The sequence below is a fragment of the Zonotrichia albicollis genome, chromosome 6, assembly GCF_047830755.1.
Source record: "Zonotrichia albicollis isolate bZonAlb1 chromosome 6, bZonAlb1.hap1, whole genome shotgun sequence".
Taxonomy (NCBI): domain Eukaryota; kingdom Metazoa; phylum Chordata; class Aves; order Passeriformes; family Passerellidae; genus Zonotrichia; species Zonotrichia albicollis.
Genome location: NC_133824.1, coordinates 1,564,390 through 1,578,450, shown reverse-complemented (window position 1 = coordinate 1,578,450; position 14,061 = coordinate 1,564,390). Strand labels below are relative to the sequence as shown.

At 44.9% G+C, this 14,061-nt stretch overlaps 1 long non-coding RNA gene across 1 annotated transcript; it reads left to right on the top strand.

The window, feature by feature from the left end:
- The first annotated feature begins 205 nt into the window (after positions 1 to 205).
- LOC113459864 (uncharacterized) lies at positions 206 to 13,203 on the top strand. The gene is made up of 4 exons (XR_003381434.2): positions 206 to 379; positions 8,024 to 8,102; positions 10,038 to 10,156; positions 10,593 to 13,203. It is a non-coding gene; the product is annotated as an uncharacterized LOC113459864 (long non-coding RNA).
- The last annotated feature ends 858 nt before the right edge of the window (positions 13,204 to 14,061 follow it).

Sequence of the window (14,061 nt, the reverse complement as noted above, 5' to 3'; positions counted from 1 at the left end):
TTGCCCCTACATCCATACATACATTTATGCATATGTATGTCTATTTATTTCCTAATTGCCCTGAAATGAGCTGTTGGTATTATCTAAAAATGAGACATAGCACACAGTAAAAAATGCAAGGATTTTTTCTGTGGACTTATTTGCAAAATGCTGACATTTAAATACAATGCACTTCTAATTTCTTGCAGTCTGGATGCCTGGGTGGGGAAAAGTTGTGGTGGTGCTGCTGATGGAGCTGCAGTAGCACGGATCAGCAGAGGACCCAACCCATGCAGAGCAGCAGGAAGATCAGTTCCTCCTGTTTCCTTGTGAAAACTGGTGTGATTCCTCTTGCTGATGAAGTGGCAAACCCGTCTTCCAGGATTCCAGCTGGCATGGTGTAAGTCTGCGCACTGTTCTCCATTGATGGTAATTTATGAAACTTTAACAAGAGGGAGCTTAACTGGTGCTAGAGAGCTTGATTTCTTGAACCTCAGACTGAATGTATGCAGTGAAGTCCAGCTATAAATAATTCCTGTGCTGTTTTATAAACTATTCTAAGTAGCAAATATCATCTGTTAAGCTTATTTGCAATTGGTACATGCAGCTAAAGGAAACAAATGAACTGCTGCTGAATTAATTCGCAGCCCATCCAGAAACTTTTTTGCACTTTGTCTGGAAAGTTTCCAGGCAGCAGAGCATCTGGCATGCAAAAAGTGGGTGGCTTCCTAGGAAAGGGGGCTGGCTTTTTTTTTATATTTAACGCATTTTGTTTACAAAATATCCACCTTTGGCCAGATTTAATTCTGCCAACCTGCCTGGAGTAGCCCAATTTAAAGAGTGTGTTGGTTCAGACAGGCCTTTGTTATTGATAGGAGAAGCTACAAGCCAGTGAGAAGACACAGGCCCTTCCTCTCAATAATCCTCTTAGGGTGAGAAAACTTCCTGGTGGTGTCCTCCTCTCTCCTCTGCCACACATGGGACTAAAACAGCTCCTCTGAATGAAGCACTGAGGTTTTTCATGATCCCTGGGAGGGCAGGAAGACAGTGTGATGGTTTTGAGGGTTGCTGGTGCCTGAAGGTAAAGGAGCTCTCAGTGTGTGCCTCTTACATGGGTTAGCAGGCAGATCTCCACTGGGCTGCAGGCAGCTCCTGTCTAGGCAAGAGCTTTATTAATAATCCCTCTTTTCTAGGAACATGCCCAATTTCTTATGTCAGTTGCCCCTGTGTGTTTGCAGTGAGAGAGAAACAATAAAAGGAATTTCTAAAATGCTCCTTCTCAAGAAAAAACACTTCTCCTAGAAATGCAGCTACAAAAATTCTCCTTCATCTCTTCTGCACAAGTTTTTTTTGTTTTTTTGTTTTTTTTTTGCTGTTGCATGTCTGGGTCAGGCCTCCCATGGCGTGTGCTGCAGGATGTGCAGGATGTGGCCCAGAGCCCTCCTGTTTCCATGGCCCTGAGCTCACTCTTGTTCCAGTGGTAATAACAACGCTGCTAATAAGGATAATGACTGCAGAGCTGGAACAGTATATCTGATGTTTTCACAGGTGATGTAACTTTTCTTGATATGGAGATGCCTCTCAAACCCCTTCAGCTATACTTTTTATTACACTCCATTTTCTTTTATCTTTTTTTTTCTCTAAATACATTTTTGATTCTGGTATAAAAACAGCTGATGCATTCATAGACAGGCAAGTTCCCACAAGCAATTAAATTTTGGGTGCAGCCATTGGTGTCCTATAAATGACATTTCTTTTGAGGTAGGGAGGAAACACAATGAAATATAAACTATTTTAACTTTAAAAACAACAACAATAAAAAAATTGAAGTAATTTCCTAGAAGAGAAAATAATTAAGAGCCAAATCACTGCTTTAAGTACAATATGAAGCCTTCATGAGTAGTAAAAATATCTACCAAAATGTCTTGAAAACCCTGCAAGGCTGAAGACGCCCTTAGCTGTGAGGCTGGAGGTGTCACCAGAGGGAAGATGGCACACATGCCTGGTCCTCTCCCAGTGGCAAAGGACACCATGGTGTTGCTACAGAGGCTGTTTGGAAAAGTTTTAAGCCAAAATGTGGTCTCAGCTACAGTGTCTGGAGCAGCTCCACTAACTTCATGTCAAAATGCTACTCCAGACTGTGTCATGCTTGAGGATGGTGGGAGTTTGGTGTGTTTTCCCTAGGGTCAACCTGCAGTGTGCATTCCCCTTCCCTACAGGAGCAGGTCCTGCAGCACACTGCCTGCTGCTGCTGCAGGAGCAAGAGAAAAATTGCACTTGTGATTAATGCCTGAAGATTTTATGGATGTTCATAAGACATCACTTTCTGTGACCACAGGAATTCAAAGCTTAGTCAAGCTATTAGATCTGAAATGTTTTCACTGAGATATTTTGCTTTTGAAAACAGAAACAAAGCAAAATCCTTATGCTTTCATCTTTGCCAAGAAATATGCTCCTGAGGTGCTACAGGAGGGTGTAAAACAGAGCAGGCTCCCAGGTTCCTTTCCCATGCCAACCCAGGGGCAGTGCTGAAATCACCACTCTGGGCTGGCTCCATGTCATCCTGGGATGAAGGACAGACAGTTTGGAGCTGCAGCCTGCCAAGATGTCCACTGGGAAGGCTGCCCTTGGGTACCTCTGAGCCACCTTGGGGATATACCATGGAGCTTTCCAGAGCTCCCAGGGGATGGCAGCCTCTGCTTGGCTCCATTGTTAAGGCTTGCAGGAAGCACTGAGACAGCGTGGGCAGCGTGGGCTGGCACGGGAGGGAAGGCACAACCACCATGAACGAGGCTGAAAGGTGCCCCAGCACGCCAGGCCTGGGCACTCTGCCGGGCTGGGGCTCACTGGGGCCATGGGGCTGGCTGGGAAAATCCATGGCAAGTGCTACAACATCACATCAGGATGGACCAAAGCAGCCTCACATTTAGCCCCCAGCTCGTCTTGGAGGGGGACATCCAACAGCTTCACTTGGTGCTGTGCCCACCTACCAAAGTTTTGCCCAGCTCATTTGGGGTAGGACAGCAATCACAAGTGAGGAGAGGAAGCCACGTCCCTGCCTTGCTGCAGGACCCCCTCCTTTGGCCATCATGCCAGCCTCAGCAGCATGTGGGTGAGCATTGCTTGGATTTCACCCAGAGCAGCCAAATCCGTGCCCTGAGGGAGACCATTCCTCCTGCTTCATGTTCTCCAGCCAGCTGAGTAACCCCACAGGAATCAGGCACCATGACATTGGCCAAGTTGTCGGCACCACCAATGCCGTGGTGTGCAGGGTCTCTCCCAGCACCCAGCAGCCATGGAGAGTGTGTTCCTGCTGTGAGCATTGCTTGGATTTCACCCAGAGCAGCCAAATCTGTTCCCTGAGGGAGCCCATTCCTCCTGCTCCATGTTCTCTGAGTAACCCCACAGGAATCAGGAACCGCGGTGTTGGCCGAGCTGCCGGCACCACCACGCCATGGTGTGCAGGGCCTCTCCCAGCACCCAGCAGCCATGGAGAGTGTGTTCCTGCCGGAGCCAAGAGCAAATACCAGAGGCATGAATCCTGCCCTAACGGCTCAGGGTTTGCAGAGCTAAATTAAAATGATAAAGGGCTGCAAGGCCGGGCAGGCTCACTGGCACGGGGCTGGCAGCAGCAGCGGAGCCATCAGCTCTGCTGGGTTCTCGCCACCGAGGGTTTGAGCCAGCCAAGGGCTGCTCGTGCCCTCTCCTCTGCTGCTCCTGGTGTCTTGGGAAGGTGTTATCTGCCAGGACAGAGAGGGATTCACCTGGTGCTCAGCTCCCACCCTTGCCTGGAGCTTGGCTGAGCAGCTGTGGTGGGTTGGGCCCTGTTTCTGTACACACCCATTTGGAAGATCCACTGTGGTCTGCACCAAGGGACACCATTGCCATTTTTCTCATCATCTTGCCTTTCTCTTCAACTTTTGATGTTGAAGGTTCAGGCTGTTTTTGTGAAGGGCAAAGCATTTGAGGGATTTGCCTTTTTCTAACACCCACCACTGCTCTGATTGGAGGGATTCAGGTCATCCTCCCTTGGTTTAAGAAAGCTTCAAGATTCACCTCTTGCCTTCAATCAAACCCAATTTTGACCCATGAAGAGGTCCTACCCTTCACACTGTGTCTCTGGTCCACCAGGAGAGACCCTTTCCCTTCCCTTGGCTTCCACAGCCTCTGGCTGTGGAAATTTGATGGTTTTCCTACACCCCAGCTTAAACTGATAGGTTGCTGCATGTGCAAACTTGTATCTACACAAAATCTCCTCATAGTGCCAAGAATAGGAAATCTTTCACAGATCTGGTTGTACCTTTCCACCAGTGCTCCTCTTCCATCTTTCCCACAAGAGCTCCCCTCCCCTCTTGCCATCCACACCCATTTGTGGGTTTAGGTACTCAGGAGTAAATGCCATAGGGAGCATGTTCATATGGTTGGAATATTCCTGTGATCCCTGAACAACTTCTCTCTTTGCTGCCTGTCTGTAGGAATAAATGCTATTAAAATGCAAATGATTTCCAAAGGGCCTGAATTTTTACTCATTTTGTATCGGGATACTTTGCTGTTCTTATAAATGTTTTGCCTTTCCAACATTCAGCAAGATGTCACAGGAATCACAAAAGCCTAAGATACACACATTTATGTTTCCTGCAGCTCACTGGCTGTTACAGTTCCCTGAGACATTCTCCCTGCTCTTCCTCCTCAGGGGCATAGCTGAGCTGCTTCAAGGACAAATATTCCAATTATAGACAAAGCAGAGAGCTCTCAGAGGCAGGTGTTAACATTCAGCTCCAGCTTCTCCAGTGCCTCTTTCGAGGTTTCCAGGCAGCAGATGCAATCCCCTCTGCTTCCCTTTCTGTCCACAGCTCTCGCTGTTCTCTGAGTTCACACCACTGTCGTCTCCTGGTAAAATGGGAAACATCTGAATGGCACCTCTGTGTGCAATAGCAGAGCAGGGATGGAGGCATGACAGGTGTGTGGAGCACCCTGAGTTCACAGGAGAGCACAAGTGGTCACCCCAAAAGCCACCACCAGATGAACCAAGGGTAGGGTTGCAAAGCTGATGGCTGAGGGGAGCAGCCAGGAGACTTGCTCTCCTTCCCCACTCAGCTGTTGGACACATCCCTGCCTCACCCACCCCCCCCTCTGGACAGAGGAGTTGGAATACCATGGATACATCACTTGTACACACAGGACAGCAGTGGGATCTGTATCAAGCACTCTTGCAATGGATGTCCCATCCCATCTTCTCCTATCCTAAACTATCATTTCTCAGTGGAAGAAGAGAGAAAATAAAAACGGTGTCAAAGAAAGCCAACCTTTTTTTCATGGGCCATGGAATCCTGAGGATTAGTTCCTCTGTAATAACTGCTCCTGCAAATAGGTACCAGGTGAAAGCCCCTACATTCATTGGTAATATTCTGTTCTGCCATATTTTTCAGTAAACTTTTTCCATCACCAGGGATAGCAGCGTCAGAAATGAATGGACAAAATACCTGACAGGGAATGGGGCGTGAGGAAAAACAAAACCCAGTTTTAATGCTGTGACCTCAGGCAAATCTCTTATCTGCCCCACCATTCATGCTTGCACACTTTGTGTATCTTTTCTGTCCAAACTACAGGTGCTTTGGGACAGACACCATCTCCCAAAATTCATTTGCAACAATTCCCCTGGGAGGGCAAAGAAGAACATAATAAGTGCTTAGTGTACCATAAAATTATTTAGTAAATAATAGGCAGTTGTGAGTCACTGCCCTGTAACTCCATGTCTGGTTTTTGGTGAGTATTTTTATACACAACTAAGAGACATAAGGGCTTACACTCTATCTTCAAAAGGAGGAACCTAAGGGTCTTGACTCACATGGAGTTAAAAATGCAGTGGCTGAGGCGGGCAGATGTCCTGCCTCTCTGGATGGGGAACATGAAGAGGACAGCTGGGACCAGTCCCTGACTTCAGCTGTCCCACTGTGTAGTGGCAACCACAGTCCCTGAGCTCCCATTACCTCAATCTTTTTAGTCCCTTCTGAAAACAGCCTCATTTCTTGACACTTAAAATCTACTGGTCTTTTGGCACTAAAATATCTGTTTATTTTCTTGTGTTTGTTTTGCCTTGGTTATTTTTTTCTGGCCTCTGAGCAGGATTTTCTCATCTGTATGATATAGTTTCATGATATAGAAAGGTTTGTTGAGGAACAGCTGTGAATGGGTCTGCAGAGCACTTGAGAAGCATCCAGCTGTGGGGACAGTTTCATCTGTGGTCACCTTATGAGTGATGTGTCCCACTGCCCCTTCCTTTCTTCACCTGTTGTTCAACTTCATTCAGACTTTGTGATAGCTTGGTGAAAAATTTTGGGTAATCCTGGCAAATGCACACCACAGGAAATGAGATTTTTTTGCTGAAGGGCCATTTCCATACCTGGTAATGTTGGTGGGTCTCAAGCTCATGCTGGCAGGTCTCTTCCAGTGGCTGTTTCAGCAGTGCAAGTACAACTGCTGCCAGGTGGGAATATCGATTTTCCAGCTGGGGTAATTTCCAGTTAATGAATTACTACTAAAGTTAGAAGAAAGAAGGTTTCTCCCACTCACTGCAATCACACAGGGCTGGTAGCCTGAGGTGGGATAAGGGGGGTTTGTCTTGGTGAACATGAAGATCTGGTAAGTGTGGCAGCTGGGTCAGCCAGATGTTTCACCAGGTTCTGAGGACTGTTTGGAGAAATGAGATGTGGAACCAGCATGTTCTTTCTCTCATCAAAGAGCTTTGCATGTATCCCCACAGATAAGGGAGCAATCTTAAGTGTTTTCATGTGATAATCTTGTCTGACTGATTAAAGCAACCTCCAGATTTTGTGTCCTGTATCAAAATGAGAATGTCTGTGCAATGGTGCCAGCAGGAGGACAAATTAGAAATTGGAGATCCACAGAAACATATGTTACAGTGAAAAAATTGGGGATATTCAGAAGGGGGCTGTGTCCAGGAGAAAGCAAGCAATCAGACCCATTCCTTATCCTCCACATATCCATGCCACCAAAGCAGCATCACAACCTGACCGACAGGGCCCTGCTTCTATGTTGTCACCCCAGAAAAACCCTTTGGAAACAAAACTGGCCATCAAGTCCCAGGCCATCAAGTGCCTTTCATTCAGGCAAAAATGGCAGGGCTATTCATCCTGGGTCCCTGTGCATTCCTCCTGCCACTTCTCCTTAAAAGGCATCACCCACCTGGCCCGATTATGAACATGAACTCAGCAGCCCCACGCTCACCCTTGCGTAGCAACTGCTGGATAGTGACAGATTTTCAGGGAATTGGTGGTTATCTGATACATAGTTGAGCAGCCACGTTCAAGGCTATAATTGATCCTTGCTCTCTTTTCTTTGTCACAAGCCCACCTGCTAACTGCAGCTCTTTCCATCAGGTTGTCCTCTAAAAAAACCAAGGGATTAATCTTGTGGCGTAGCTCAAGTTACACAGGAGTTATTTGGCAGAATAATATCTGTGCACTGAGCTAAAGAACCAACCTGGGAGTAAAAAAGTCAAACAAAGCTGTTCTCTTAATGTTTAAAACCTAGAGAGATGGTGTAACAGGCAACACAGAGGGCAGATTTGCATTTTTATTTTCATTTTGAAGGGGTTCTCTTGTGCTGTGACATGTGCTCCAGGCTAATGCTGCTTTACCTTAAACTGCTCCCCTCGGGTGAATTCTAACAGCTAGCAGCTCTCATGTTATTCCAGCTGTAGGCAGAATGTGTGGCACTGTGCTTTTTATTTGAAAAAGAAAGTCACACTGGTGCAAATAAATGAGACTGGAATCACTGATACTATGGATTATTTGCAGCTTGGGAAGTACATGAGGTTGAAAAAATACCTCATTTATGGGCAGGTCACTGTGGAGGTTAAGACCTGAAATGGAGTCATTAGCCATGTTCTGTAGCTATGTTTGGTAATGTTTCTTAAATTATTCTTTCTACAGAGATAAAATCACTGCTTTCTTTTCTCCCTTTTCTGGTTTTATGATTGCAGAATACATTAACATATATTCATTTTTTTGCACTTTTATAGTTGCCTTCAAATGTTTGTGAACACAAATGAATTTAGCACCGAGGGACTTGGACACAGACAACGTTTCACCAGCTTAAAGGTGAGGAAAAAGACCTGGGGGCAAATAGCAGGGAAGCAGAAAGTGGCTGGAGGCAGCTGAGAATGCCAAGGGGAATCCAACATGCTTCACAAAACTGCCACCTGGATCTGCTGGTCACCAGCACATGACCCTGAGCTCGAACATCAGCACAGGGGAAATTCCTTAGGGAAGAAAGGACCACGGAGCCATGGCCTGAGAGCTGAATTACTGCTTGACTGTCAGTTCTGCCAAACACTGATGTCAGGACAACACAATGAAGGGGAAAACCCCCCTGACCACACTGCCACCTCGTGCCTCTGTGTCCCCATGTGCAGAATCCCTCTTTTCACAGGTCTGTCTGAGCATCTCAGGGAATTCTCATAGGGAGAACAAGCCTGCAATAATAGTGACACATCTACATCACAGGGGTAGTGCTTTTAGAAGAACAAAGTGCTTTTTTTCTGACAGCCCTACCAACAAAGTCACTGCCAAAAGAGCTGTGTGTTGCACAGGAATTGCAAACATTAAAGCCTGACCTCAGCCACGATTACATGGGACACTGCTGCAGTTGATATCACTTCAGCTCATGGCAATTGGGAGGTAAATTAAACCTCTGTTTGCAGAAGGCGCTGTGCATTCATATGCCCCTATAAGCCAGGGCCATATCGATTTTCCAGCTGGGGTAATTTCCAGTTTAATGAATTACTACTAAAGTGAAGAGAAAGAAGATTTCTCCCACTCATTGCAATCACAGAGGAGTGTGGGGCTCAGCTGGCCAGCCAGAATCTGTGAGATGCTGTTAAACAGAGCAGATCTCCAGTTATACAGGGGACTTCTCCTGATTTTGAGCATTATTGCAGGTCAGCTCCTCTCAGGACAAAGCAGAAAAGTGCATGGCCTGAAACCCCAGACTGAGCATCTTATCAAACCACCTCCAGTCCACACCTCCCTGCAATGGCACATGGAAAGAGCTGTGCACAGAGCTCCATGGAAGGGGCAGTGTGACTGGACAGGCTTTAGGCAGCAGAGCACCCCATGTCATTAAATTCCACATGGCATTAATTCCTTAGCCTCAATTTGTGAATTATTTGGGGTTTTATCTATGCTCCTCTTCTTATCTTCCCCCCACCTCCCAAGTTTATAAAGTAATTTATGCATGTGCAGAGAGATTGACACTTAATAGGATGTTGGAAAAATGGAATTAAAAATTTCAGGAAGGAAAATCAGTTGGAAAATTACATTTGATCTTTTAATTGAGACAAATAGGGAGAAATGAAGAGATGTCAAGGGATGATATGGGGCTGACAGGGAAGTGGAGTTAGAGGCACTTAAATGTCACATGAAGTTCTACAGATTTGTTTTACTTTGAAAAAGAAGAAAATTCTAGAACTTTCCTTAAGTTTTAAGTAATTTTATGATAAATTGAATACCTGGTTTGGCTTTATGGTTTTTTGCAGACAATGCACTAGAGCTCCAGATAAAATATGTTTCTGATCCATGTGTTGGGTTCCCCTGTTTTCATTGGAACATCTGTCAGATCACAGAACACATCTGCTCTGTGGTCAATGACAAATCTGCTCATAGCTGCTAGAAGAATGTTCTTGCTTAAAACATTCTCTCACCTTTCATGAAGTATTCAACGACATGCTGGGGAGGTTTAGAGAAATAGTGTCTATAATTTTACTAAATGTGGTTTATACTTTTCTGCTTAAAATGTCCTTTTTGCCCTAAATTTGGAATAGATGTGAAAAGTTTTGGATTTTCTTAAGCATAACATTTCTTAAAAAAAAATCTGCTTTTGTGACAAGTGAAGAATTTTGATTTTCTACTTTTTTTTCCTTTCAAATTATGTCATGTCTTTGTTTTATTCCTCCTTTTGTCCTTGTAAGCCCAGTAACATGCAGTTATTGGAAAGTCACAGATGACAGGGCTTGTCACCCTCTTTCTCTCTCTCAGATTTAGATGTCCAGTGAAAGCTAAGCTCAGCCTTTGGCCCCTTCCTAGAGAGCGTGGGATAAACTGCCAGCTGGGTCTCCCTCTGCCCTCTGTAAATGGAGCCCAGAGGAGCAGCCTGGGTGAGTACCTGACTCTCAAATGGCTGAAATTGTGTCAGATGATTTGCACCCAGAGTGACTTAAGAGAAACGAGACACGGGCAACCAGATGATTTCAAGAAAGCTGAAAAGAAAATGCAGATTATCACAAAATCTATGTGATGTTGAGTGACAAGCGAGGAACAAAGGGAATTGGAATGAAGAGTAAAAAGGGGAAAGATAAGGAAGAGAATTGCAATTTCGAGTGCTTTAATAGGTCAATATCAATAGCTTAAATTATTGATGTTTTTTGGTAAAAAATTTATGATTTCTCACAAGTCTACCTTTGTCATTATAGGATTTGTTTCTAGTTTTTCCCAATTTCTATGTTGCAAAATAAATGAAACCCCTGCATCTACCAAAATAGATTCTGGCATTACTAACAGCTTCCTCTGTCTTTCTCTGCTTCTCCTTTCCAGCTTCAGCTGTTGTCATCTGCCTTCACACACGCTTTGTGCTGCTCCCCCTGGTTCCAGATGGCCAGAGGAAGACAGACAGATATCACAGTGCAGGCACCATGGAGCAGCCCCAGCAGCCTGGAGAAGAGACAATCCATTTTTCCCTTTCTGGGATTATCCTATTTTATGTTTCCTGACTATGCAGGTAGACTGGCCCTTATCTAAGTGATTATATGGATAAACCTGTCCAGCTGCTGATTCCTGCAGCATGGAGTGTGATTCTGAGTGTTTCCATCTTCCCAGAGCTTCTTTCCAGGACACAACAGTGCAAGCCCTCCATTTCAACCATTCTGGCTGGTGACAGGATGGCCTCAGTGTTGTTTTCATCTGCAATAATAGGTAAAAAATATTCACGTTGGAGGGCCATCTCATGGGGCCAAATGAAGACCTGCTCCCAAATACTATGGAGCGTGGACACAGTCAATTTTTGTCATTTGGTGCCCATGTCTCATCACACTGAGAGCCAAGAATTTCTTCCCAATATCTATTCTAAACCTGCCCTCTGTCAGTTTCAAGCTATTATCCCTTGTTCTATGACAACACACCCTGTAAAAAGTCCCCCTCCAGCCTTCTTGTAGCTCCCTTCAGGCACTGTAAGGCTGCTGTCATTGTAACCACTGCTTCACTGGTTCCCATTCTTGCTTTTCCTAAGGCTGTAGTAGATTTTCAAGAAATTGCATCATTTGAAAGGGTCACTGGATGAAAGGTTCTACTTGTAGATGCATATTCAAATCTGGAAGACTGAGTGCAAAGCAGACCCCTAGACCTGTAAGGGAAATGTGAGCAGGATGTACATGATTTCAGGCTGCAACAAAAAATCCAATCCCTGTCAGCGTTATGACTTGCCATCCTTCATAGTACTATGAATTTGGAAGCTGAAAGAAAAATAGGGAACTTTGGAAGTTCTCTAGTAGCTATTACGGGAAGTGGTATAGCTCTATTCAAATAAATGTGTCCCACTTCCAACATTCTAATGTATTTTGTCATTTTTCTGGAAGAGGAGAGAGAATATAATGGAAATTAGGTTTCATTTTCCATTATTCATTTCTAGCAGTTCTAGTAATATCTGCAGAAAACCTGCTAATCCCAGCTACACACCCACAGGGAAACTCATATTAGAAGCATGTCTTAAAATATTTCCAGCCAGCCCACAGGTTATATTAGCATTATGATACCTCCTACAGATGCTAAGATTGGGCACATTGGGGTAGTCCTTGAACAAACATATGCTGAGAAATGGTGTTTGTGCCACACCACTGGCAGAGCCAGTGCTCAGGAGAGAGTAAAGGTGGGCAAGGATTAAGAAGCAGTGCCCACACTGGAGTCAGACTCCTTAGAGTTGAAGATAAAATCCAGTTCTAAATGCACTTCTCCTCTGGCACACTGGGCCAAGTTGCCTACTCTCTTACATTCATAAATGCTTTACGTCAGTCAGCCATAAAGAGCTTTACCCATATCTTCTTCCCTTTGAAATGGATATAAACCCAAATACCAGTGGATCCCTGCAAAGGCTCTTTGGCCATTTCTGCTGGCTTTGTAACTTCTGATGTCCTGCTGAGATCAGCCATGACCAATCTGATTTGGTGCTAACACGCAGCGTTGCCATGACTCTTCCTCTTGCAAACTCTTTTCTTCTTTTCCCAAAGTCAAATATGGAAAAGCTATGACAGCAGCATGAGCAAAAGGATATTGGAAGTAATCCTCTTCATTCAGCCTGCATGCAAGATTTAGTGGTGCAGTAGCATTGCAAGGATGATTTCCACGCATCTGATAACACTGTGACACCCTATAATAAAACATATACCTTCTGTTTCATTTTATCCATTTAAGCCCTTTGAGCAACCAGCAGTTGTTGAGTTCCCCGCTCCTGCTATTAATAGTCCGGGCAGACCACTCTGCCTACTTAGATTTATTACATTTTAACTAATCTTGATTGAAGTCTTCACATGTAAGGGCTCCAGGGCAGTCACTCACCAGGGTTACACACAACACACACACACACAGAGTTTGCCCTGAAATTAGCTCATTGGATGTCACATAATAACCATTTAATGTGAAAAAAGCAGGTTTTGGTTTCCCCTTTTTCATGTGAAACCTGGACAAGTAAACAGAAGGATCCCTTCTTTCACCATGATGGATGTATTCTGAACTTTTACCCATGCAAAAATCCCTCTGAAGTCTGTGGGGAGATTTCCCTGAGCAGGGAAACTTATGCAACTCCACAAGTTTTGCCAGCAGTGGGTAGCCATGATTCAAAAGATATCACAAACAGGGAAGCAGAGAAATTCCTCCCCATTATTTTTTGCTGAATATTTTCTATGATTGATTTTATGTTGTGGGATTTGTTAATGACATGTGAAAACCCGCTCAGGGGAAAATTTGTGGTGCAGTTTCTCAGCTGCAAGATGAGATCAAACAAGCCCTATGTACATATTGTACAAGGATGATGAATTGATGCTTTCCCCATGGCAAAGGGGGTTTGGAGGCTGCCATGTCCCTCTGTCCCTCCTTCCTCCCCCAGGACAGCACGAGCAAGCTGAGTGCGTGGCTGAGAAAGGACACCTGAAGACACACTGACCACTTTGCTTTAAATGCAGCTTTGCAGTTCCTGTGGACAAAATATTTTGTTGAATGTTCATGTTTCAGTTTCTATTACTCCCGTAAAAAGTCATTCATGCTCATTTTCTAGGTGATATATCAGTTTTAAATGTTTTTCTCAGAAGCATCCAAAACCTGAAAGTAAAATAAAATAAAATAAAATAAAATAAAATAAAATAAAATACTTCCCATTCTGGCCAGGAACATCACCATTCTTAGATTCAAACCACCACTAGTCTTTCCAGGAACTGAATTTGCTGGTGAACAGGCAACACACCAGCAATGCACCCTGACTGCTCACAGCCCTCTCTAGGTCAGCTAGGGCAACCTTGGGAGCTCCTGCCCCAGGAGAATAGGCTGCCAGCCTTTAAATCCCTCAGGATGAAGCTTATTTTGCCTGAAGCTGATTTTCCCTGGATGTCTGCTGCAACTGGTGCTGAGGGCAGGCATAGATGCAGCAGAATTGAGACTGGGTTAGTAAAAGCTCCTATTGCAAGTACAGGATAAATCTCTTGGGTTTTTAAAGACTGACTTCAAAGTGCCTACAGCTGGTGATCTGCAGCTCAGGCAGGGCAGTGTGTTTGTCCCAGCCGAGAGTTGTCTGGGGAAGGTGCAGTGGGTATGGACTGAGAAATTGCACAGTGCAGGGAGGTCCAGCAGTGGGGCTGGAGGCAGTCAGTGCCTGGAAAAGGCTCTGTACAGGAAATCTGATGGGTTCAGAACACACGGAGCTTCCTGACCACACGCAAACCTCCTCCACCTCTTGTGCACAGCAGGTCTGAGGCATGCAGGTTGCATTCAGTGCATTCACCACTTGCTGCACTTACAGCCT